Here is a 27,977-nt window from a genome sequence, read left to right as displayed (position 1 = left end):
TATAAAAAAAAATGCTTTCCTCACCATCTTAAATAAGCATGCCCCATTCAAAAGAATGTAGAACTAAAAACAGATATAGCCCTTGGTTCACCCCAGACTTGACTGTCCTTGACCAGTACAAAAACATCCTGTGGCGTTCTGCATTGGCATCAAATAGCCACCACCCCCCCACTTCTCCTTCACCCAAATCCAGACACCTGATGTTCTAAAAGAGCTGCAAAATCTGGACCCCTACAAATCAGCTGGGCTCGAAAATCTGGACCCCCTCTTTCTAAAATTATCCGCTGAAATTGTTGCAACCCCGATTAATAGCCTGTTCAACCTCTGTTTCGTATCGTCTGAGATCCCCCAAAGATTGGAGAGCTGCCGCGGTCATCCCCCTCATCAAAGGGGGAGACACTCTACACCCAAACTGTTACAGACCTATACTCATCCTGCCCTACCTTTCTAAAATCTTCGAAAGCCAAGTTAAACAGATCACCGACCATTTCGAATCCCACCGTACCTTCTCCGCTATGCAATCTGGTTTCCGAGCTGGTCATGGGTGCACCTCAGCCACGCTCAAGGCCCTAAATGATATCATAACTGCCAACGATACAAGACAATACTGTGCAGCTGTATTCATCGACCTGGCCAAGGCGTTCAACTCTGTCAATCACCGCATTCTTATCGGCAGACTCAACAGCCTTGGCTTCTCAAATGACTGCCTCGCCTGGTTCTCTGATCCACCTCTACGCAGACGACACCATTCTGTATACTTCTGGCCCTTGTTTGGACACTCTGCTAACAAACCTCCAGACAAGCTTCAATGCCATACAACACTCCTTCCGTTGCCTCCAACTGCTCTTAAATGCAAGTAAAACTAAGTGCATGCTCTTCAACAGATTGCTGCCCGCACTCTCCCGCCCGAAAAGCATCACTATCCTGGACGGTTCTGACTTAGAATATGTGGACAACTACAAATACCTAGGTGTCTGGTTAGATTGTAAACTCTCCTTCCAGACTCACATTAAGCATCTCCAATCCAAAATTAAATCTAGAATCAGCTTCCTATTTCACAACAAAGCCTCCATCATGCTGCCAAAGATACCCTCGTAAGACTGACTATCCTACCGATCCTTGACATCGGCGATGTCATTTACAAAATAGCCCCCAACACTACTCAGCAAACTGGATTCAGTCTATCACAGTGCCATCCGTTTTGTCACCAAAGCCCCATATACTACCCACCACTGCGACCTGTATGCTCTCGTTGGCTGGCCCTCGCTACATATTCATCGCCAAATCCACTGGCTCCAGGTCATCGAAGTCTTTGCTAGGTAAAGCCCCGCCTTATCTCAGCTCACTGGTCACCATAGCAACACCCACCGATAGCACACGCTCCAGCAGGTATATTTCACTGGTCATCCCCAAAGCCAACACTTCCTGATGCTGCACTTCCTTCCAGTTCTCTGCTGCCAATGACTGGGATGAATTGCAAAAAATCACTGACGCTGGAGACGTATATCTCCCTCTCTAACTTTAAGATTCAGCTGTTAAAGCAGCTTACTGTACCTGTAGATCACTGTACCTGTACACTACCTCCACATTGTTACTTATCCTCTTGCTCTTTTGCAACCCAGGATCTCTATTTGCACATCATCATCTGCACATCTATCACTCCAGTGTTAATGCTAAATTGTAATTATTTCACCTCTATGGCCTATTTATTGCCTTACCTTCCTACTCTTCTATACACACGGTACATATATTTTTCTATTGTGTTATTGACTGTACGTTTGTTGATGTGTAACTCTGTTGTTATCACATTGCTTTGCTTTATCTTGGCCAGGTCGCAGTTGTAAATGAGAACTTGTTCTCAACTGGCCTACCTGGTTAAATAAAGAAAAAAAAAATGACCCAAAAAAGTACAGTCAAGTGCTCAAAAAAAAAAAAAAGACGTTACAAGAGGCTTTTGCCCACGGCATGTGACAAAGAATCCCGAAGATGGAAGGAGATAACAGCTGCCGTTACAACTTACATCTGCAAAGACATGGCCCCAATTTACACGGTCGAGGGACAGGGGTTTCGTGAGTTGGTGCTAACACTCGACCCAAGATACCAAGTGTAAATTGATGTCTGACACGTATTAATGCCAAAATAACATCCAAAGATACAAGCCCCCAATATTTTATACATACATACATACATACATACAGTTGAAGTCAGAAGTTTACATACACCTTGGTCAAATACATTTAAACTCAGTTTCACGATTCCTGACATTTAATCCTAGTAAAAATTCCATGTCTTAGGTCAGTTAGGATCACCACTTTATTTTAAGAATGTGAAATGTCAGAATAGTCGAGAGAATGATTTATTTATTTCATCACATTTCCAATGGGTCAAAAGGTTACATACACTCAAATAGTAGTTGGTAGCATTGCCTTTAAATTGTTTTTGGGTCAAACTTGGGTCAAACGTTTCAGGTAGCCTTCCACAAACTTCCCACAATAAGTTGGGTGAATTTTGGCCAGTTTCCGCAGTTTCCTGGTGGAATGCAATGTAATCGGCCATAATCATCCAAAAATGCTGATTACCGACTTAAGAAGACTTGAGATCGGCCCTGCCGATTAAATCGGTCGACCTCCGATTGTGATATGTATCGTTGTCAGGATATGAAATTACCTATATCGGGATATGAGATTTTGGCCATATCACCCAGCCCTAACTGTCTGTGTGTGTAAAGTGAAATAATGCTGTTAAATTCAGCTTTGTGACGATAATTCCAAGGCACATGATAGTCCAGGCAGGAAAGAACACTGATACTGACACACACACACACACCATTACTGTACTGAAGCTCTTCAACTCACCTTTCATATGCATTTAGGACTAATAGGAAACATGATGGCATTCTTTGTATACCAGGATACTCAACATGAACAGCTCACAACACTACAAAAATTCATTCTTTATGCTTGATCACTTTTGAAAAATGTATCCTAATTTATATGGCACTGCCTATAACTAACTATAAGAAATCTAAGTGTCAAATAAATTATCTCCAGCTAAGGCTTCCAGCTATGCATTTGGTTTGTTAACATGCTAGATGTCAAGATCAAACTTCTTGGTTACAGTAGAGACATTAAATCCCCTCCTGGAGCAAGATCCTTGTTACCTAAATTGTTTTGTACAAGGGGGGGAATACATTGGTTTTTAAAAGCACCCCTTGTGTGCACTTCCGGTTTTGTGCCAAAACAAAAATCTCCCCGACAGAATTGTCCCCCCCTTCGTGGTCTTCATTCCTACGACTTGCTTGCTAGATGAGATTTCTGCTCTTCACTCCGTTGTCAATTTAGCCTACATTTCACTGATGTTAATAGCAGAAAGCAATTATGTCCGCAGTTTTTGGTTTGGCTATTTCTTTCAAATGTATGTGGCGGTTCTAGCTTGTATGGCGCCCTGGGCGAACCCCCTCTTCAGCGCCCGCGTCCTCGCCGCACCAAGGGGCCACATGCGGCCCTGCCAATGTCTACCGTACATAAATCCTCTACTGATTTGTATTAGTCTACAAATAAACTCTTTGCCAAAATTCGTCATCTCTCCAAAATCTTATTCGACTAGTATTTGAAAGTGTTTTTTTTTATTTCACCTTTATTTAACCAAGTAGGTCAGTTGAGAACAGGTTCCCATTTACAACTGCGACCTGGCCAAGATAAAGCAAAGCAGTGCGAAAAGCCAGTGGGTTTAGAGACTAATATGAAGCGAGGGCCAGCCAACGAGAGCATAAAGGTTGCAGTGGTGGGTACTATATGGGGCCATTTGGCGACAAAACGGATGGCAAACTGGATGTAGTCTGAGTACAGTGTTGGAGGCTATTTTGTAAATGACATCACCGATGTCAAGGATCAGTAGGATAGTCAGTTTTACGAGGGTATGTTTGGCAGCATGGGTGAAGGATGCTTTGTTGTGAAAAAGGAAGCCGAATCTAGATTTAATTTTGGATTGGAGATGCTTAATGTGAGTCTGGAAGGAGAGTTTACAGTCTAACCAGACACCTAGGTATTTGTATTGTCCACATATTCTAAGTCAGAACTGTCCAGGCTAGTGAAGCTGGATGGGCGGGTAATGATCGGTTGAAGTGCATGCATTTAGTTTTACTTGCATTTAAGAGCAGTTGGAGGCCACGGAAGGAGAGTTGTATGGCATTGAAGCTCGTCTGGAGGTTTGTTAACACACTGTCCAAAGAAGGGCCAGAAGTATACAGAATGGTGTCGTCTGAGTAGAGGGGGATCAGAAAATCACCAGCAGCAAGAGCGACATCATTGATGTATACAGAGAAGAGAGTCGGCCCAAGAACTGAACCCTGTGGCACCCCCATAGAGACTGCCAGAGGTCCAGACAACAGGCCCTCCAATGACACACTGAACTCTGTCTGAGAAGTAGTTGGTGAACCAGATGAGGCAGTCATTTGAGAAACCAAGGCTGTTGAGTCTGTCGATAAAAATGTGGTGATTGACAGAGTACAGTTGCACAGTATTGTCTTTTATCGATGGCGGTTATGATATTGTTTAGGACCTTGAGCGTGGCTGAGGTGCACCCATGACCAGCTCGGAAACCAGATTGCATAGCGGAGAAGGTACGGTGGGATTCGAAATGGTTAGTGAAATGTTTGTTAACTTGGCTTTCGAAGATTTTAGAAAGGCAGGGCAGGATGAATATAGGTCTGTAACAGTTTGGGTGTAGAGTGTCTCCCCCTTTGAAGAGAGGGATGACCGCGGCAGCTTTCCAATCTTTGGGGATCTCAGACAGAAACAGAGGTTGAACAGGCTAGTAAATCGGGGTTGCAACAATTTCGGCAGACGATTTTAGAAAGAGAGAGTCCAGATTTTCGAACCCAGCTGATTTGTAGGGATCCAGATTTTGCAGCTCTTTCCGAACATCCAGATTGATGATTTGGGTGAAGGAGAAATGGGGGAGGCTTGTTCAAGTTGCTGAGGGGAGGGTGCAGAGCTGTTTACCGGGGTAGGGGTGGCCAGGTGGAAAGCATGGCCAGCTGTAGAAAAATGCTTATTGAAATTCTCAATTATCGTGGATTTATCGGTGGGGACACTGTTTCCTAGTCTCAGTGCAGTGGGCAGCTGTGAGGAGGTGCTCTTATTCTTCCTGGACTTTACAATGTCCAATAACTTTTTGGAGTTTGTGCTACAGGATACAAATTTGTGTTTGAAAAAGCTAGCCTTTGCTTTCCTAAATGCCTGAATATATTGGTTCCTAATTTCCCTGAAAAGTTGCATATCGCGGGGGACATTTGATGCTAATGCAGTACACCAAAGGATGTTTTTGTGATCTGGGCTATATCGGTACCTGGTTCAAAAAAACATTTGAATGGGGCATGCTTAATTAAGATGATGAGGAAAGCACTTTTAAAGAATATCCAGGAATCCTCTACTGACGGAATGAGGTCAATATCCTTCCAGAATACCCGGGCCAGGACGATTAGAAAGGCCTGCTCGCTATAGTGTTTTGGGGAGCATTTGACTGTGATGAGGTGTGGTCGTTTGACCGCAGACCCATTACGGACGCAGGAAATGATCGCTGAGATCCTGGTTGAAGACAGCAGAGATGTATTTAGAGAGCAGGTTGATCAGGATGATATCTATGAGGGTGCCCGTGTTTACGGATTTGGGGTTGGACCTGGTAGGTTCATTGGTCATTTGTGTGAGATTGAGGGCATCTAGCTTAGATTGTAGGACAGCCGGGGTGTTAAGCATGTCCCAGTTGTCACCTAACAGTACGAACTCTGAAGATAGATGGGGGGGGGCAATCAATTCAGATATGGTGTCCAGGGCACAGCTGGGGGCCGAGGGAGGTCTATAACAAGCGGCAACAGTGAGAGACATGTTTCTGGAAAGGTGGATTTTTAAAAGTAGAAGCTCAAACTGTTTAGGCACAGACCTGGATAGTGTGACAGAACTCTGCAGGCTAACTCCGCCCCCTTTGGCAGTTCTATCTTGTCGGAAAATGTTATAGTCATGGATGGAAATTTCAGGATTTTTGGTGGCCTTCCTAAACCAGCATTCAGACACAGCTAGGACATACGGGTTGGCAGTGTGCTAAAGCAGTGTATAAAACAAACTTTGGGAGGAGGCTTCTAATGTTAACATGCATGAAACCAAGGCTTTTACGGTTACAGAAGTCAACAAATGAGAGCGCCTGGGGAATGGGAGTGGGGCAAGGCGCTGCAGGGCCTGGATTAAGCTCTACATAAACAGAGGAGGAGTAGGATAAGGGTGCAGCTAAAGTCTATAAAAACTGGTTGTCTAGCGCATTCGGAACAGAGAGTAAAAGGAGCAGGTTTCTGGGCGCGGAAGAATAGATTCAAGGCATCATGTACAGACAAGGGTATGGTAGGATGTGAACACAGTGGAGGTAAACCTAGGCATTGAGTGACGATGGGAGAGGTTGTCTCTTGAAACACCATTTAAACCAGGTGAGGTCACCGCATGTGTGGGAGGTGGAACAAAAGGGCTAGATAAGAAATATTGAGCAGGGCTGGAGGCTCTACAATAAAATAAGACAATAATCACTAAGCAAAACTGCAATGAACAAGGCATATTGACATTAGGGAAAGGCATGCGTAGACGAGTTTGCATAGGGTCCAGTGAGTAGCTAGGCGAGCTGGAGACACAGCGATTCAGTGTGTAAGGATAATAATTCAGCCATAGTTGTTCTGCAATGTTTATTGCTTGCCAACATTTTACTCCCTCTTCTATGTTTAATATAACACACATACAGTTGAAGTCGGACGTTTACATAAACCTTAGCCAAATACATTTACAAACTCAGTTTCACAACTCCTGACATTTAATCCTAGTAAAAACTACCTGTTTTAGGACAGTTAGGATCACCACTTATTTTATGAATGTGAAATGTCAGAATAATAGCAGAGAGAAGGATTTATTTCAGCTTTTATTTATTTCATCACATTTCCTGTGGGTCAGAAGTTTGCATGCACTCAATCAGTATTTGGTAGCATTGCCTTTAAATTGTTTAACTTGGGTCAGATGTTTTGGGTAGCCTTCCCACAATAAGTTGGGTGAATTTTGGCCCATTCCTGACAGAGCTGGAGTAACTGAGTCAGGTTTCTAGGCCTCCATGCTCGCACACGCTTTTTCAGTTCTGCCAACACATTTTCTATAGGATTGAGGTCAGGGCTATGTGATGGCCACTCCAATACCTTGACTTTGTTGTCCTTAAGCCATTTTGCCACAACTTTGGAAGTATGCTTGGGGTCATTGCCCACTTGGAAGACACATTTGCGACCAAGCTTTAACTTCCTGACTGATGTCTTGAGATGTTGCTTCAATATATCCACATAATTTTCCTTCCTCAAGATGCCATCTAGTTGGTGAAGTGCACTAGTCCCTCCGGCGCAAAGCACCCCCAACAACGTGATGCTGCCACCCCCGTGCTTAATGGTTGGGATGGTGTTCTTCAGCTTGCAAGCATCCCCCTTTTTCCTCCAAGCATAACACTGGTCATAACGATGTCCCCATGTGCAGTTTCTGGCTTTTTTTTTATGGAGGTTTTGGAGCAGTGGTTTCTTCATTGCTGAGCGGCCTTTCAGGTTATGTCGATATAGGACTCATTTTACTGTGGATATAGATACTTTTGTACCCTTTTCTTCCAGCATCTTCACAAGGTCCTTCTGAGATTGATTTGCACTTTTCACACCAAAGTACGTTCATCTCTAGGAGACAGAACACATCTTCTTCCTGAGCGTAATGATGGCCCCATGGTGTTTATGCTTGTGTACTATTTTTTTGTACAGATGAACGTGGTACCTTCTGGCATTTGGAAATTGCTCCCAAGGATGAACCAGACTTGTGGAAGTCTACACTTTCTTTTTTTTCCTGAGGTCTTGGCTGATTTATTTTTATTTTTCCCACGATGTCAAGTGAAGAGGCACTTTCTGGAATTTTCCAAGCTGTTTAATTAAAGGCACAGTCAACTTAGTGTATGTAAACGTCTGACCCACTGGAATTGTGATACAGTGAATTATAAGTGAAATAATCTGTCTGTAAACAATTGTTGTAAAAATTACTTACAGTATGTCATGTACAAAGTAGATGTCCTAACCGACTTCCCAAAACTATAGTTTGTTAACAAGAAATTTGTGGAGAGGTTGAAAAACAAGTTTTAATGACTCCAACCTAAGTGTATGTAAACTTCCAACTGTACATTCATTATTCATTTTGTTTGCCTATCCTGACGTATAGTTTGTTCTATAGAAAGTATTTGACTCTGATGTGTGCCACAAAGTATTTGACTCCAGCCACAAAATTAAGGAAATTAGAAAGGTGGGGTTCTGGCAGGGGTGAGATTTTCACCACCGGTAATACCGTTTTTGCCTAACCCTACTTTGTATATTACCTAAACGACCAACATATTAAACATATTAGTTTACTATACACTTCAAGGGTTGGTGACAGTTGCCTCTGAACAGTAGGAGGCACCAACCAGCAGATGAGTAGTGAGTGCACTGTGTCAGCCAAATCAAAGCAGATGTCCTCCTATCTGACCAAAGGAAAGAACTGAAAACAAAAGTTGCTGCCAAAAAGAGACTAGCTGGTCCCCAAAGGCATAGTTCTCAATGACCCTCCCCCTTTGCCACCAATTATTTCACGCCACTAAAAAAAGACCAATTTAACAATGATACTCAAACTCTCTGAATATGGACATTGGCAACTAGTAACAGTAAATGTTTAAATACATTGTAACTGCGTGGCATGCCCCCCATTTCACACAGGAGTGAACCCGGTTGCTGTCTGTGTTCTAGCTAGTAGTAACCACTAATGTATGGTAGTAACTAACTCAGTTAGCTGCAGTTCATCAGCTGTTCATGATAAGACAAAGAAGCCATTATCGTGACCCACAAGGAAGATGACCAAAAATAGCACTGACACATGTGAACGACAGCACGCACCAAGACGAGCGAGGTAACGCTGGGCTAACCATTCTTCTATGACCTGGATATAGTAGGCTATAGTATAGCCAAGTCTTCTGGGAAACATTGAAAGTAACATGTGTCATGCGAGTACACAACTATATCAAAGACGTGACCAGTTTCGGCATTGTTAACTGACAGGGCGAGCTAGCCAACTCATATGAGCGAACGTGCTTACTCAGAAAGAAGAAAAAACATTAATGCAACGTCCGATCACAAGAATTGGACAGCTACCTAACGTTAATAAACAGATTGGTGTTTAGCCAGACACGCAACCCGACAGTCTTCTTGTCTTGTTTTTGCCGCACTACTTTGCGCGCTTCAAAGTTGGCGCTAAATGTATTCACAAATCAGGACAACAGAGTTTTCTAGAACAAACCATCGGTGTTTTTCAGCACCAAGGCGGGGAACATGTTGTAAAAAAAATATTTTAAAAAAAATGACAGTGTAGCTATGAGAATAACTTTTAGCTAACAATTGCGACATCTCAAAGAAATAAGCTAACGTCACTCATTCGTAAACAAAATGCGCAATCATAAATTGTAGCTACTCGGCGAGCGGTACAAGTTACTGCAATAATTTACTCATTTGTAAAATATTCTACAATTGATATATAAATGTACAAGTAGTTTTCAACAAAAAGTTAAATACAATTTTCTAATGCAACAGTACCTTAGCGTGAGAAGAGTAGTCTATCCTCAACGCTGTCCAGATTAGATTCCGAATTTACGAAATAGTGAGTCGCCGCATGGATATCCCCAGCTCATGAAGTGACAGGGGTGTATTCATTACATCTTGTAACGTTGACCGTTTCTGTTGCACAACGTTGTTTTTCAACAGACGAAACGTTTTGCAACATACTTGGCGTAATGAATAAACCCCAGCAGGGCCACGTTCAGTTACCATACGTTGTTGAACTTTGCAGATATAAATACCATGAATAGAGCCGACATGATTCCTTGTTCTACGTGTCTCTATGTTTACATATCACGTTTATATCTGAACTTTCCAAAACGTCGTGTTCTGCTAACGCGCCCCATCACTGATGTATAGGGCTCTCCCCTTGACCAATATGACTGATAAATATCACTAACTGTTTGGTGATCATAACCTAAAGATACTATCTATCACCAAAGCATTGATTTAGCTAATTAATTACTTTTCAAATAATTCACTGAATACAACATATATTCTACAACAGGTATGTGAATAATTTAATCAATTGATAGTGTCAGAATTTGATCACTTCCCCTTCTATAGTCTCCTCGACTATAGAAGGTTATAGCTCAGCCTCTGAATGTCAAATAAACTAAACAATAATATCCCCATATGCATCAGTCACATCTTTCCCGGGTATTTTACAGCTTGTTTGTAGCATTAAGTACTGTTATTTTTCTTATAAATCTTAAACTAACAAGGGGTAGGCCTGTGCTTTAGGATATGTAAATAGTGCATGGTGGGTGGAGGAATTGACCGACACATCTATGGAAAGAGCAGCCTATAGCCTAATTTCTTACATAGGAAGAAATGGGCTCCAATGCAAAGCCCTCTTGTTGTTAGTAAAGTCTCATTTAGATGAAGACATTGAAATGGATTATGCCTACTCAAATATGCCTACCTGCAGCACAATGAGCTGCTCCAAGTTTCAGCACCACAATGTAAATTACTTGAATCTGGCTTATTGTGAAGTCAGTAATTGATAAATACATCATGGGCAAGAAACATATTGTTTTTAATACAAATCTATTATAGTTGTAGCAAGCTATCAAAGTTGACCTCCAGTCCTCCTCATATTCGCGCTCTCCTTCTCAAAATGGTAACCAGACAGGAATAGGTGAAGCGAGAGGTTTTAAGCTCGCCAAAATCTGGCCAAAATAAGACCCATGTGTTTCTATGGGCATATTTTGGACCTAAGCTTTTGCCTGCCTTTCCACCTTTGGGGCAACGACTCCTATTGTTAGGACGAAGACATGAGCATTTCGTAATTATATACAGATCTCCGTGGTAACATGATAGTTCTACTTCATTCTACGGGGGGCCTTAGGGGTAATTGTGTTGAAAGAAAAACAGGCCAGGCTTATCAGTTCTCAGTTTTTTCATCCTTTCCCTCAATTTTTAAATTAAGTCCCTCAATATAAAAATGCATACCCTCAGATCTCTCCTGCCGATTCGAACACACCCTTATCATGGATTGATCAGAGTTAATTGAGTTCTACTTCAATCTTGGTTCAAAATATAAAGATTTTCTTCATTATTTTAATATATTATTGAGATAACCTCATTCATTTACAGTTTTGACTTCATTTTCAGAACCATGGCTGATATGGCTGACTTGATAAATGATGGTTCAAATGATAAGCTACTCCTGACTCCTTGTGGATTCGTGTAGCCTCTCTCTAGGCCAATTAATTTTTTTAATGGTTTGAGGCAATGCATTTTTTTTAAAGGTATTCGTTTTTGTATTAAGGGAACAAAGAAAAACAAATGGAGGAAACGGATGAAAAATCTGACTACATCAAAATTACTACCAACTGTAATTACAGTCAATAAAAAGTGCAAGTAAACATTTGAGGCCAGTTTAAAATACTCACTTGGTCTCAAAAGGCAGAATGATTGAAGGTTCAAAACGTACTTTACAATCGTATACCCCTTAGGACCCTACTGTGAAAGTATTCACCACCATCGCTCCTCAATTACCACTCACGCACAGCAAGTCACAAGGCTGACTTGTGATTTACAATTCAAACCATACAGTAGATCAAATCAAGTTAGGGAGAGATAACGCCAGAGCACATCCAATAGGACTTAGGCTCTTACAAGGGAGGTATAGTCTGAAGACATACACCTGACTGGTATTATGTGAACATTCAGCTTGCCCTGCATGGGTCAGCAGCAGTCATCACTCCCAACCGAAAGAGCATGTACATTCCACTCTGAAAAGTGGCACTTGTTGTCAAAACACAATCGTGAGTTAATTTGAGAAATGTTCTCTATCCACTGCCGCAACCAAATTGAAAGACTTGGTGAAAGAAAAAACATAATTACATATGTTTGGGGGAGATTTACCATAAGAACAAATACTCTCTGAAAGTGTGTGGGAACGTTTACAATTCCATGTCTGTTTTGTCATCTCAAAACTCAACAATCTACTTTGTTAATAGTAACAAAGTCTCCTGGCTGAGGTTGGATATTGAAGGTGCTAAAACTGACTTTACAACGTGGAGCTGAATTTCAGAATCAAGCTAATAGCATTTCCATAGCACATCCGGTATTACAATCAAGAGAAATATGCTGAAGACAAACAAGGGAAATATGCATGTATCAGGTATGAAGGTAAGACCCAGATGCAGACAACGTCGAATTAACAGGTCGGCAGGCAGGCTCAGGGGCAGGCAGAGTGATCAGGCAGGCGGGCTCAGAGTCAGGACAGGCAAGGGTCAAAACCAGGAGGGTGAGAAAAGAGAGACTGCGAAAAGCAGGACCTGAGAACAAAAAGACAGGTGAAACAGATCAGGGTGTGACAGTAAACCCCCCCCCCCCCCCCCCCCCCCTGTGGGGCACCACTTGGTGTCCTACTTGGGCGCATACCTAGTTGACCGGGGTGCCGGCGGTGGAAGTCGGCGATGAGGGCTGGGTCCAGGATGTCTCTAGCGGGGACACAGCACCTCTCCTCCGGGCCATAACCCTCCCAGTCAACCAGGTACTGATTACCCCTGCCCCATGGTCGAACACTCACAGGCTTAATCTTAGACACATGGAAAGTAGGGTGAAGGGGTAACAAAAGATGAACAGCAGTGGGGCTAATGACTCTAGAGATGGGGAACGGGCCAATGAAACGGGGGTAAAGTTTACAGGACTCTACCAGGAGGGGCAGGTCCTGGGTGGAGAGCCATACCCTCTGCCCGAACCGATAGCGTGGAGCAGGGGTCCGGTGGTGATCCACTTGTCGCCTATACCTGGAGGTGGTCTTCAACAGAGCGGCCCAAGCTCTCTTCCAGGTATGGCGACAGCGGCGGATGAACATCTGGGAAGAGGGATTTCTGACTTCCTCCTCTTGCTCGGGGAAGAGCGGAGGCTGATATCCCAAGGAACACTTGAATGGTGAGCGACCCGTGGCAGAGCAAGGAAGGGTGTTGCAGGCATACTCAACCCATATCGGTTGTTGACTCAACCCATATCAGTTGTTGGTGGAGACTAGGCAGCGAAGAGTCGTCTCTAAGTCCTGGTTGGCTTGCTTCAACTGGCCGTTGGACTGGGGGTGGAATCCGGAGGACAGGCTGGCCGACGACCCAATGAGCGCGCAGAATGCCTTCCAGAACTGGGACGAGAACTACGAACCCCGGTCGGACACCATGTGCACCGGGAGTCTATGGAACCAGAAGACGTGCTGCACCATAAGCTCGTCCGTCTCCTTGGCCGAGTGTAGTTTGGGGAGAAGAATGAAGTGGGCGGCTTTGGAGAACATGGTCGACCACAGTCATGATGGCAGTGTTGTCCTCAGACGGGGGGAGAACCGTGACAAAATCCAGGGATAAATGGGACCAGGGACGGTGAGGGACAGGCAGTTGTTGGAGAAGACCAGCCGGAGCTTGCCGAGGAGTCTTGTTCTGTGCGCAGACGGCGACAAACACGGCAACATCCAGAACCATAGTAGACCACCAAAAGCGTTGTCGCACTAAGGCCAGAGTCCGACGAGAGCCTGGGTGACAGGCAAGCCTAGAGGAATGGTCCCACTCCAGGACCGCGGAGTGGACAGCGTCAGACAAACATCTGGTTATCTTTGCCCCCCCAGGGTACGGCTGGGACCGTTACGCCTCCCGTACATGTTTCCCGAATCCCCAGCTGAGTGCCGTCGCCAGGCACGAGGTGGGAAGGATGGTCTCGGGCTCTGGGGTGATTACCGTGGGTTTATAGTGGTGAGACAGACAGAGCATCCGGCTTGACGTTCTTGGAACCCAGCCGGTAGGTGAGGGAAAAGTTGAACCGGGTAAACAGCAGGGCCCATCTCGCTTGCCTGGAGGGTGCTTGGAGGTGTGGAAATACTCCAGGTTTTTGTGGCCGATTTTTGTGGCCGGTCCACACAATGAACGGATGTTCAGCCCCTTCTAGCCAGTGCCTCGATTCCTTCAACATCATCCTCACCGGGAGAAGCTCGTAGTTCCTCTCCGTGGCTTTGAGGCGGTGAGGGAAGAAGGCGCAGGGATGCAGCTTAAGATCCAGGGCAGAACGTTGGGACAGGACAGCCCCCACTCCGACATCCGAAGCGTCGGCCTCCACCACGAACTGACGGAACCAGGATAGCAGCAGTGGTGAAGCGGTGTTTAAGGTTCCGGAAAGCCCGGTCAGCGGCAGAGAACCACGTGAACGGAACCTTGGTATAAGTGAGTGCAGACAGGGGGGAGGCCAGGGTGCTGTAACCCCGGATAATGCGGCAATAAAAGTTGGCGAACCCCAGGAAGCGTTGCAGCTGCACCCTGGACGTAGACTGAGGCCAATCCACCACCGCTTTCACCTTCTCGACATCCATCTGGACATTCCCAGCAGAGATGATGTAGCCAAGAAAGGGAAGGGTGGAGCGATGAAACTCACACTTTTCCGCCTTAACAAACAACCAGAAGGCGCTGGAGAACATCTCAGACTGTGGAGCACGTGTTCTTGGGGGGAGCGGGACAAGACGAGGATGTCATCAATGTAGACGAAGACGAACCGGTTCAATATGTCGTGGACAACATCATTCACCAAAGCCTGGAACACGGCAGGGGCGTTGGTGAGGCCAAAGGGAATAACCAGATATTCGTAGTCACGTTGAAGGCGGTCTTCCACTCGTCCCCCTCTCGTATCCGCACCAGGTGGTAGGTGTTTCATAGATCCAGCTTGGAGAAAACTGTGGCCCCCTGGAGCGACTCGAAGGCCAAGGAAATGAGTGGTAGCGGATAACGGTTCTTCACAGTAATGCCATTGAGGCACCCGTAGACCAGTTGATGAGTGGATTGATTCCCTGACACACGTAGGTTGATGGGAGTGGTGTTATGGATGACCCGACCTATAGAGTGCCCAGAGTCAATGAGGACCCGAAGAGATTTGGACTGGTTTCCCCAGCAGAATGACATGAAAAGGGGTGCGAGTAAGGGAATCAGAAAAGTTCTCCATATGGCCCACCAGAGTATTAGCTCCTACCGGTGAGCCTGGTCTTTTACCGGGCAAGAGGACATAAAATGACCAACAGTCCCGCAATACAGACAGCTCCTTGTGTTGATCCTGTTTTGCCGTTCCGATGGCGATAGCTCAGCCCTGCCTAGTTGCATAGGCTTGGGAAACAGTCGGTGACTCTCAAGGAAGGTCGGGATACCTCGGGTGCTCTCGACAAAGGGACTGTCGGGGACTTCCGGGATGATGCGGAGGCGAGGTGGAATCCCTGGACGTGTGAGCAAAATCAAATTTCCTCTCCATCCGTTGTTCCCGCAATCTCCGAGACACCATGCAGGAACATGTCGAACAGTGGTTCCACGCACACTCCGCTGCCAACGTGTGGAAATCCACCGCATAGTCGGCCACTCTGTGGGCATCCTGCCGGAGCTGAATTAGCTTCCGGGCAGCTTTTCTTCCGGAGAACGGGGATTTAAAAACCTTCCTCACCTCGAACCCCTCCAGACTCACGCACATGGCCGGCTGTTGTTCCCATACGGTGGTAGCCCAGGTGAGAGCCCTCCCAGACATCAGCGTGATGAGGTAGGCTATCTTGGTGCGATCTGAGGGGAAGGAGGAGGGCGGAAGCTCGAAAATGAGGGCACACTGAGCTAAAAACGCCGACAGGTGCTCGGCTCTCCATTAAAGCGTTCAGGGGAGGTAAACAGGGCTCCCGGGAAGGTGGAGCGATGCTGCTAACTGCCGAGTTACTGAGTGGCAGTGGTGTTACCAACTTAGGCAGACAACCCGCGGAAATGCTCTAGCAGCATGTCCAACGCCCGGTCATGGCGCTCAGCCAACATTTTGACCCCCTTCATAAGACCACGAAGCAATTCCTCGTGCCTACCAATGGAGGCTCCTTGGGAGGAGATGGCTTGCGCAGCTGGCCCGGGTCTGCTGGGTCGGACATGGCCAGGTATGAAGGTAAGACCCACTCACTAATCCCAAAGACAGGTGAAACAGAACAGGGTGTCAGCATGATTGCAGAGCCTGACAGTTGAAATGAAACAAGAATGGACATGAACTAATTTAGCCAAGCACTCTACGTGGCAGCTACTTCATCTGAGTGTGTGTAAAATGAGTAATCTGTAAAATGAGTAAACAGCCTCCCCAGTGGAGGAGATGCAGAGATCAGTGAAACACTAGTGAGGGCCAAACCCCTGCAGGTGTATTTACTATGTCCACATCTACAGTCAGAAAATATTTACACCCCTTGATTTATTCCACATTTTGTTGTGTTACAGCCTGAATTCAAAATGCATTCAGTTGATTTTTTTCTCACCCACACACAATACTATATTTTTAGAAATGTTGCATATTTCTTTTAAATGAAATACAGAAATATCCTATTTACTACATAAGTATTCACACCCCTGAGTCAATACTTTGTAGAAGCACCCTTGGTAGTGATTACAGCTGTGAATCTTTCTGGGTGTGTCTCTAAAAGCTTTGCACACCTAGATTGTACATTATTCTTTTTAAAAATGTTCAGCTTCTGACAAGTTGGTTGTTGATCAAGTCAAACAGAAATGGTCAAGTCTTCCCATAGAATTTTAAGCCGATTTAAGTCAAAACTGTAACTAGGCCATTCACTGTCTGTTTAGTAAGCAACTCCAGCGTAGATTTGGCCTTGTTTTTTTTAGATTATTATCCTGCTGAAAGGTGAATTCATCTCCCAGTGTCTGGTCAGACTGATCCAGGTTTTCCTCTAGGATTTTGCCTGTGCTTAGCTCTATTCTTATCGTGAAAAACTCCCTAATCCTTGCCGATTACAAGCATACCCATAACATGATGCAGCCACCACTATGCTTGAAAATATGAAGAGTGGTACTCAATAATGTGTCGTATTGGATTTACTTTATTGCCTTATTGCAAACAGGACGCATATTTTGGAATATTTGTATTATGGATAGACTTCCTTCTTTTTACTCTGTCATTTAGGTTAGTATTGTGGAGTAACTACAATGTTGTTGATTCATCCTCAGTTTTCTCCTATCACAGCCATTAAACTCTGTATCTGTTTTAAAGTCAACATTGGCCTCATGGTGAAATCCCTGAGCAGTTTCCTTACACTCCGGCAACTGAATTAGGAAGGATGCCTGTATCTTTGTAGTGACTGTGTATATTGATACACCATCCAAAGTGTAATTCCTAACTTGCTCAAATGGGAGATATTCAATATCAGTTTTTACTGACATTTACCAATATGTGCCCTTCTTTGCGAGGCATTGGAAAATCTCCCTGGTCTTTGTGGTTGAATCTGTGTTTGAAATTCACTGCTTGCCTGAGGGACCTTACAGATAATTGTATGTTTGGGGTGCAGAGATGGGATAGGCCTAGTAATGAAAAAAATCAGGTGAAACACTTATTGCACACAAAGTGAGTCCATGCAACTTATTATGTGACTTGTTAAGCACATTTTTACTCCTGACCTTATTTAGTCTTGCCATACCAAAGGGGTTGAAAGCATATTGACTCAAGACAGTTCAGCTTTTCATTTTTAATTCATTTGTAAACATTTTGAAAAACATAATTCCACGTTGCCATTACGGGGTATTGTGTGTAGGCTAGTGACACAAAATCTCAATTTAATCTATTTTAAATTCAGGCTGTAACACAACAAAATGTAGAAAAAGTCAAGTGGTGTGGATACTTTCTGAAGGCACTGTAGCTTTGTGTCTAAATGTAGCGCTCTGAGAGCCCTTTTCTACGGACAACACTATAAAGCATTGCTCTGAGTTTGGGTTTCCAAATGCTCTTTAGATTGTCTGCTGTGGCTGTTGAATGGAATTAGTGTGTTTGAATGGAATTGTCTGAAGCGTTGTTTATGTTCGGCTTTGACAGTATTCTACTGGATATGCCGAGTGTGAGACTGTTGTTTGCTCTTATGGTACAACTGCTTTCACCCACACCCTGTCTAGTCTAAAATAAGGCTGCTGTGGTTTGGACAGAGACCATCGGAGGAGGTGTAATCTGGCAGCTTCCCCTCAAAACACCCCAGATCCCTAACCCCACAAAGGAACTGGGCTAGCTGCTGAGGGAAGGTCCAAAACCTGTCCTCTAATGCAGTGTTTTCCAACTCCAGTCCTCAAGTACCGCCAAATGTACATCATTTTGTTGTGGCCCCGGACAAGCACTCCTTATTCAACTAGTCAACTAATCATCAAGCACTTGACAAGTTGAATCAGGTGTTTTTGTCTGGGGCTACAACAACAATGTGTGCTGTTCGGGGTACTGGAGGACTGGAGTTGGGAAACACTAGAGTCTAATGGCCCGACGCCATATTACACTTTAAAGAAGTAGACCTAATTATATTTCTGAAACAAGCTCAAAACAAAAATGCGTATATCGTCATAATTGGCTCTAGTTCTCCAACCTCGGCCACATTGTTTTATTTGGCTTCCTCCAGGATGGGAAACTCACTAAGCACACAGAACAGGACAGCACTGACTGTGTTTTTCCAGCGCCGGAGTACGGGGGAAAATGGGCAGGGTGAGACCTGTGGTCGTTGTCTACATTTGTATAGCTTGTCCTTCTTACTTCCATTTCTCCCACTACTAGACCAGTCAACCAACTTTACTTCGGTTAGTAACACGATATTAATATCAGATGTGCAATTAGTTTAACATTTTCCATGTGTTACAGTATCATAACGTGATAAGATGTCTACTTGCTCAAATTGGTTTGAATTCTGTCTACCCATTTTAGTAACGACAGGCAATAATATACGAACACAAACATACAGTCAATGCCTATTCTAGAACTTCCTGTTGAGTTTGTGGCACAACAACCAAAGAAAGAAAAAACACATTCACAAAAAGAAGTGGTGTCTCTGACAACATACTGAGATTTAAGACTAAGAGGACAGAAACAAAGTCCTTGGGAAAGCCTTTTTAACTCTTAAAGGAGTTGATAGAGCCCTGAACCCCATGCAGGATTAGAGTTTTTGCAGGGAATAAAACACTGTAACTCTGTGGATTTACCTCTGAACTGCTACAGTGTAAAGGAAGAAAACAGAGGTCTCAGTTGGGCAAATCCGACTGATGTTTTTCATAGCGTTCTTCTAAAATCCACAGCTATGTGGGATGTGGCAGTGGCTGCTACACATTAAATGACTATATTTAATTTATTTAATCAAGGCTCTAAGGAATTTATTGAAAGTCTGACAGAACATCCAATCTGAAACAGATTCCTTCACAGACCTGAATAATTTGACCAAGATGTGTTCCTTATGTTTTGTTTTGCAAATTTGAAAGTACATCTACAACAGCTGTATCACAATCCCAGAAGAGCTGTGTTGTGTAACTGCACATTCTGTTTAGCTTTTGGGGGATCAGTGGGGGGAGTTGATTTGTGCCTGAAGGCATGTTGGTATCTGTGTGTGCCCTGTACGTGACATACCTGGCAGAGGAATGGAGCTTCGGAAAGAACTCAATTCATTATGACATGGGCACTGCTGAAATCACTTCACCATATGTTGGGGAAGGAAATCTGAACACCCCCCCCCATCTCAATTTAGGTCCTTAATGATATATTTACATATCTCTGTATGTATAGGATCTAGATGCAGGGGATTTCTTTCTTACTGTAGATCCTTCTTCCCCCTTTGAACCCTATTATTCGAGCACAAGACAAAAGGTCAACATTCTCAACCCTCAAAGGGCTGTACATCCTGTTACCTTGTCCAGAAGTCATTACACAATTGTTCTCTTCCCATCATCACCTAAACCGATACCAAAGAAAACAAGAGTGAGTTGCCAAGCACAGTCCTACCAACCCATTAGCCTTGATTGTTAGTGACCTTTTTCTAATTGTTTGCATGGGTCCTGGAAGGCACCTGCTAAAGCCATCAAGACGGCAGACAGCAGACACACACCGGTGGTGCAGTAGACTGAATAAAAGGATTATCGGTCCACTCCGCTTCCCGTCCATATGTCATGGAGAGGATTCAGGGTCGTTTAGGTTCACTCCTAAAATGATATACTATTACCTATCATCGCCTGGTTCCCCGCAGGAATCACATAACATTGCTCCATAAGCAATACAGTCCAGTACATTTAATCATACAGGGAGAAAGAATCCCCATATCCTTTTCCTGTAGCTGTTGAATGGAATCTAGAAGACTGGCTCCGTGTTCTGATTACGTTTCCGAATCTGGGTGAGCAAACAAATACATGAACCCAGACGAATCTGTGGCCTGAGGTAACCTAAAGTGTAAGTTAAAATAACTAAATAGACCAATAGCAGTTTAAAATATGTTATCCAGGCACAAGGCTCACACTGCATTTTTAGCTGATAAAGAGGATATCATGACAGGATGTTTTCAATCTATTAGTCTGAAGGTCAACTCACTCATCTCTTGCAAGGATCCTGTCATTCTGAAAGGCACGGTTATAGCCATCTGACAGCATGTCATATAAACTTTCTCCATATGTCAACATAGAATGTATACCTCAAAAATGTAGTGTAAAACATTTGTCATGGTATTTCACATGCCTTGACACCACTCAGGGAAAAGGCCATCGAGTCAGTGAACCTTGAGCGTGCAAATCAATGTGAGATTAAACAGGTTCAGGTTCCACCTGGCTCTGAACATGTCAGTGCTATCACTAGTTGTCATTTATGGGCAAAGGAACCATGCTGCAGTCATGTCTGTCTGAATTTCCCTCATGCACTATATTTCCAGAAGTTCAGTGGGGATGTTGTGAGAGTGGAAGCAGGTTTAAGTAACACTCAGCCACAGAGATTCCAAAACAACATACATTTGACATTTTAGCAATTTAGCAGACACTCTTATCCAGAGTGACTTACAGATAGCTTGGTGGGACAACCACATACCACAGTCGTAGTAACTGAAATACATTTGTCCTTATACAACATACACCAATAGATGGGTGGGCGTCAGACTGATCCAAACCATCCTCCTCTTTTCTGCCAAAGCAGCAGGGCTGTGCCATGATGGTGTCCACAATGACCATTAGATTGGTTGTTCCACAAAATGGGTGCCTTTTGCGTCCATTCGATATCTTAAGTTGAAATTGTGCCCCAATGTTACATTTTAAAAGCCAGTTATTTTAAATGAAGTTCCTCTTTAATATAGACCACATGGATAATTCAATAAATCAGATTTTTTTCATATGAATAAAGGCTTGCTCTAAAGTGCAAAAATTCAGCAAATATTATAGATCCCTCTGTCAACCCTGAAGATTTCAAGCCACTTAATCCAAACATTTAAAAGGAATAGTTTCACCATATTAAAACAATCGTCCAGTTCACGTAAATTATTTGGTTAAGATTAAATCATCAACCCTGTTATGTCAACTCTGTTACTTTATTTGGCACTTAATTAATCAATCAAATGTATTTATAAAGCCCCTTTTACATCAGCCGATGTCACAAAGTGCTATACAGAAACCCAGCCTAAAACCCCAAACAGCAAGCAATGCAGATGTAGAAGCATGGTGGCTATACTAAAGACATTTTCTTATTTAACCTCTTGAGATGGAAAACATTTTTTTTTATGAATTTGAACATGTGCTCTTTATGACAGAAAGTTCAAATTTGGTGAATTATGGTAAATTATTTTTTTTACCAAGTTAGACTTCTCAAAAGACACCACATTGGTGGAACGACCGAGACAATAACGGCCCAGACCATAACAACCCATTTTGTAACCTAATATGTCACTTCATCAATACAGCTTGAAAGCCTACACTGTGTGTATGACCATGCCAAGAATGTATTGCACAAACTCAGAACTTTTACATTCACTTATTTTCCTGAAACTGGCTAAAACAACAAAGGGGAGGTCCAAATTAGGATTGAATATTTTCCCTGTATTTTACAATTGTTCCACCCTGAAACTAAATCACTCTTCTCCCCAGTAACCCGGTATATCCTGCCCAAAATGGTTACGGGTGTGATTAATAAACTACTATGGTCAACCTCCATCGCACATCCTCTCCTCTTTCAAACTCCCTGTGAGTTCTATTGGCTGCTGTGTGTCACATTCAGCAAACAAGAGATTGCATTCCTCGTCCAACAGTCTATTAGTATAAGAAACAATATAAAAAACTATTCCAGCAAGCAGATCTGGTTTAGCTTTTCCTGGGACTCTAAGAGCTAAGGAGCGTTTTTTAAGGAGAGAGGCCAGCAGAGTGCAGGTGTGAAATACGCAAGAGACAGAAGCTATAAATTAGAAGTTTATGCATAACCCATCATTCATGAACTAAATATAAGGCTAGTAGGCCTACTGCATACAATGTATTACCTGAAAGAAGTAGACTAGGATATACAGTTGAAGTCGGAAGTTTACATACACCTTAGCCAAATACATTTCAACTCAGTTTTTCACAATTCCTGACATTTAATCCAAGTAAATATTCCCTGTTTTAGGACAGTTAGGATTACCACTTTATTTTAAGAATGTGAAATGTCAGAATAATAGTAGCGAGTGATTTATTATCTTTTTTTTTTTTCATCACATTCCCAGTGGGTCAGAAGTTTACATACACTCAATTAGTATTTGGTAGCATTGCCTTTAAACTGTTTAACTATGGTCAAATGTTTCGGGTAGCCTTCCACAAGCTTCCCACAATAAGTTGGGTGAATTTTGGTCCATTCCTCCTGACAGAGCTGATATAACCGAGTCAGGTTTGTAGGCCTCCTTGCTCGCATACACTTTTTCAGTTCTGCCCACAAATTCTCTATAGGATTGAGGTCAGGGCTTTGTGATGGCCACTCCACTACCTTGACTTTGTTGTCCTTAAGCCATTTTGCCACAACTTTGGAAGTATGCTTGGGGTCGTTGTCCATTTGGAAGACCCATTTGCGACCAAGCTTTAACTTCCTGAATGATGTCTTGAGATGTTACTTCAATATATCCACATTATTTTCCTGGCTCATGATGCCATCTATTTTGTGAAGAGTACCAGTCCCTCCTGAAGCAAAGCACAACCAAAAGATGGCTACCAACCCTGTGCTTCACGGTTAGGATGATGTTCATCGGCTTGAAAGCCACCCCCTTTTTCCTCCAAACATAACGATGGCCATTATGGCCAAACAATTCAATTTTTGTTTCATCAGACCAGAGGACATTTCTCCAAAAAGTAGGATCTTTGTCCCATGTGCTTTGCAAACCGTAGTCTGGCTTTTTTTATGGTGGTTTTGAAGCAGTGGCTTCTTCCTTGCTGAGTGGGGTTTCAGCTTATGTCGATATAGGACTCGTTTTACTGTAGAAATATATACTTTTGTACCCGTTTCCTCCAGCATCTTCACAAGGACCTTTGCTGTTGTTCTGGGATTGATTTGCACTTTTTGCACCAAAGTACGTTCATATCTAGGAGACAGAACACGTCTCCTTCCTGAGCGGTATGAAGGCTGCGTGGTCCCATGGTGTTTATACTTGCGTAATACTGTTTGATTTCCCATGACGTCAAGCAAAGAGACACTGAGTTTGAAGGTAGGCCTTGAAATACATCCACAGGTACACCTCCAATTGACTCAAATTATGTCAATTAGCCTATCAGAAGCTTCTAAAGCCATGACATAATTTTCTGGAATTTTCCAAGCAATTTTCCAAGCAGGCACAGTCAACTTAGTATATGTAAACTTCTGACTCACTGGAATTGTGATACAGTGAATTATAAGTGAAATAATCTGTCTGTAAACAATTGTTGGAAAAATTACTTGTGTCATGCACAAAGTAGATGTCCTAACCGACTTTCCAGAAATATAGTTTGTTCACAAGAAATTTGTGGAGTGGTTGAAAAACGAGTTTTAATGACTCCAACTAAGTGTATGTAAACTTCCGACTTCAACTGTATATAAACAGTGTTCTGTGTTCTGATTACGTTTCCGAATCTGGGTGAGCAAACAAATACATGAACCCAGACGAATCTGTGGCCTGAGGTAACCTAAAGTGTAAGTTAAAATAACTAAATAGACCAATAGCAGTTTAAAATGTGTTATCCAGCCACAAGGCTCACACTGCATTTTTAGCTGATAAAGAGGATATCATGACAGGATGTTTTCAATCTATTAGTCTGAAGGTCAACTCACTCATCTCTTACAAGGATCCTGTCATTCTGAAAGGCACGGTTATAGCCATCTGACAGCATGTCATATAAACGTTCTCCATATGTCAACATAGAATGTATACCCCAAAAATTTAGTGTAAAACATTTGTCATGGTATTTCACATGCCTTGACACCACTCAGGGAAAAGGCCATCGAGTCAGTGAACCTTGAGCGTGCAAATCAATGTGAGATTAAACAGGTTCAGGTTCCACCTGGCTCTGAACATGTCAGTGCTATCACTAGTTGTAATTTATGGGCAAAGGAACCATGCTGCAGTCATGTCTGTCTGAATTTCCCTCATGCACTATATTTCCAGAAGTTCAGTGGGGATGTTGTGAGAGTGGAAGCAGGTTTAAGTAACACTCAGCCACAGAGATTCCAAAACAACATACATTTGACATTTTAGCAATTTAGCAGACACTCTTATCCAGAGTGACTTACAGATAGCTTGGTGGGACAACCACATACCACAGTCGTAGTAACTGAAATACATTTGTCCTTATACAACATACACCAATAGATGGGTGGGCGTCAGACTGATCCAAACCATCCTCCTCTTTTCTGCCAAAGCAGCAGGGCTGTGCCATGATGGTGTCCACAATGACCATTAGATTGGTTGTTCCACAAAATGGGTGCCTTTTGCGTCCATTCGATATCTTAAGTTGAAATTGTGCCCCAATGTTACATTTTAAAAGCCAGTTATTTTAAATGAAGTTCCTCTTTAATATAGACCACATGGATAATTCAATAAATCAGATTTTTTTCATATGAATAAAGGCTTGCTCTAAAGTGCAAAAATTCAGCAAATATTATAGATCCCTCTGTCAACCCTGAAGATTTCAAGCCACTTAATCCAAACATTTAAAAGGAATAGTTTCACCATATTAAAACAATCGTCCAGTTCACGTAAATTATTTGGTTAAGATTAAATCATCAACCCTGTTATGTCAACTCTGTTACTTTATTTGGCACTTAATTAATCAATCAAATGTATTTATAAAGCCCCTTTTACATCAGCCGATGTCACAAAGTGCTATACAGAAACCCAGCCTAAAACCCCAAACAGCAAGCAATGCAGATGTAGAAGCATGGTGGCTATACTAAAGACATTTTCTTATTTAACCTCTTGAGATGGAAAACATTTTTTTTTATGAATTTGAACATGTGCTCTTTATGACAGAAAGTTCAAATTTGGTGAATTATGGTAAATTATTTTTTTAACCAAGTTAGACTTCTCAAAAGACACCACATTGGTGGAACGACCGAGACAATAACGGCCCAGACCATAACAACCCATTTTGTAACCTAATATGTCACTTCATCAATACAGCTTGAAAGCCTACACTGTGTGTATGACCATGCCAAGAATGTATTGCACAAACTCAGAACTTTTACATTCACTTATTTTCCTGAAACTGGATAAAACAACAAAGGGGAGGTCCAAATTAGGATTGAATATTTTCCCTGTATTTTACAATTGTTCCACCCTGAAACTAAATCACTCTTCCCCCCAGTAACCCGGTATATCCTGCCCAAAATGGAAGTGTCATTCTAAAGCATATAAATATCTGGATTAGATTCGATCTTTGATCGGCAAGAAAATTGATGATGCTACCTGAGCCTGATGAGCCATACATTAAAGACTTTTTATGAGCCCTACATTAAATACTTTTTATGATCCCAAGCCCAAAACAGCCCAAATGATCTTCACAAAGATCGAATTGTTACGGGTGTGATTAATAAACTACTATGGTCAACCTCCATCGCACATCCTCTCCTCTTTCAAACTCCCTGTGAGTTCTATTGGCTGCTGTGTGTCACATTCAGCAAACAAGAGATTGCATTCCTCGTCCAACAGTCTATTAGTATAAGAAACAATATAAAAAACTATTCCAGCAAGCAGATCTGGTTTAGCTTTTCCTGGGACTCTAAGAGCTAAGGAGCGTTTTTTAAGGAGAGAGGCCAGCAGAGTGCAGGCGTGTAATACGCAAGAGACAAAAGCTATAAATTAGAAGTTTATGCATAACCCATCATTCATGAACTAAATATAAGGCTAGTAGGCCTACTGCATACAATGTATTACCTGAAAGAAGTAGACTAGGATATACAGTTGAAGTCGGAAGTTTACATACACCTTAGCCAAATACATTTCAACTCAGTTTTTCACAATTCCTGACATTTAATCCAAGTAAATATTCCCTGTTTTAGGACAGTTAGGATTACCACTTTATTTTAAGAATGTGAAATGTCAGAATATTAGTAGCGAGTGATTTATTATCTTTTTTTTTTTCATCACATTCCCAGTGGGTCAGAAGTTTACATACACTCAATTAGTATTTGGTAGCATTGCCTTTAAACTGTTTAACTATGGTCAAATGTTTCGGGTAGCCTTCCACAAGCTTCCCACAATAAGTTGGGTGAATTTTGGTCCATTCCTCCTGACAGAGCTGATATAACCGAGTCAGGTTTGTAGGCCTCCTTGCTCGCATACACTTTTTCAGTTCTGCCCACAAATTCTCTATAGGATTGAGGTCAGGGCTTTGTGATGGCCACTCCACTACCTTGACTTTGTTGTCCTTAAGCCATTTTGCCACAACTTTGGAAGTATGCTTGGGGTCGTTGTCCATTTGGAAGACCCATTTGCGACCAAGCTTTAACTTCCTGAATGATGTCTTGAGATGTTACTTCAATATGTCCACATTATTTTCCTGGCTCATGATGCCATCTATTTTGTGAAGAGTACCAGTCCGTCCTGAAGCAAAGCACAACCAAAAGATGGCTACCAATACCAACCCTGTGCTTCACGGTTAGGATGATGTTCATCGGCTTGAAAGCCACCCCCTTTTTCCTCCAAACATAACGATGGCCATTATGGCAAAACAATTCAATTTTTGTTTCATCAGACCAGAGGACATTTCTCCAAAAAGTAGGATCTTTGTCCCCATGTGCTTTGCAAACCGTAGTCTGGCTTTTTTTATGGTGGTTTTGAAGCAGTGGCTTCTTCCTTGCTGAGTGGGGTTTCAGCTTATGTCGATATAGGACTCGTTTTACTGTAGAAATATATACTTTTGTACCCGTTTCCTCCAGCATCTTCACAAGGACCTTTGCTGTTGTTCTGGGATTGATTTGCACTTTTTGCACCAAAGTACGTTCATATCTAGGAGACAGAACACGTCTCCTTCCTGAGCGGTATGAAGGCTGCGTGGTCCCATGGTGTTTATACTTGCGTACTACTGTTTGATTTCCCATGACGTCAAGCAAAGAGACACTGAGTTTGAAGGTAGGCCTTGAAATACATCCACAGGTACACCTCCAATTGACTCAAATTATGTCAATTAGCCTATCAAAAGCTTCTAAAGCCATGACATAATTTTCTGGAATTTTCCAAGCAATTCTCCAAGCAGGCACAGTCAACTTAGTGTATGTAAACTTCTGACTCACTGGAATTGTGATACAGTGAATTATAAGTGAAATAATCTGTCTGTAAACAATTGTTGGAAAAATTACTTGTGTCATGCACAAAGTAGATGTCCTAACCGACTTTCCAAAAATATAGTTTGTTCACAAGAAATTTGTGGAGTGGTTGAAAAACGAGTTTTAATGACTCCAACTAAGTGTATGTAAACTTCCGACTTCAACTGTATATAAACAGTATATATACACTGAGTGTACTGAGTGTTCCTAATATTGAATTGCACCCACTTTTGCCCTCAGAACAGCC

General features: G+C 42.8%; 1 protein-coding gene across 2 annotated transcripts in view; it reads right to left on the bottom strand.

Moving 5' to 3' along the window:
* The window catches only part of slc29a1a (solute carrier family 29 member 1a), a 77,444-nt gene that overhangs the window by 21,532 nt on the left and 27,935 nt on the right, over window positions 1-27,977 (bottom strand). The window contains exon 1 of one of the 2 annotated variants that reach the window (XM_021613149.2): window positions 9,665-9,815. The exons of the other annotated variant lie outside the window; for it this stretch is intronic. The gene's annotated coding sequence lies outside the window, so the exon portion shown is untranslated. Of the gene's footprint in view, window positions 1-9,664; window positions 9,816-27,977 lie in introns of those variants that run through there. 2 annotated transcript variants of the gene reach the window in all.

The sequence above is a fragment of the Oncorhynchus mykiss genome, chromosome 1 (assembly GCF_013265735.2).
Source record: "Oncorhynchus mykiss isolate Arlee chromosome 1, USDA_OmykA_1.1, whole genome shotgun sequence".
Taxonomy (NCBI): domain Eukaryota; kingdom Metazoa; phylum Chordata; class Actinopteri; order Salmoniformes; family Salmonidae; genus Oncorhynchus; species Oncorhynchus mykiss.
The sequence above is the reverse complement of the archived record's forward strand: the minus strand, read 5'-3'. Positions and strand labels throughout refer to the sequence as shown.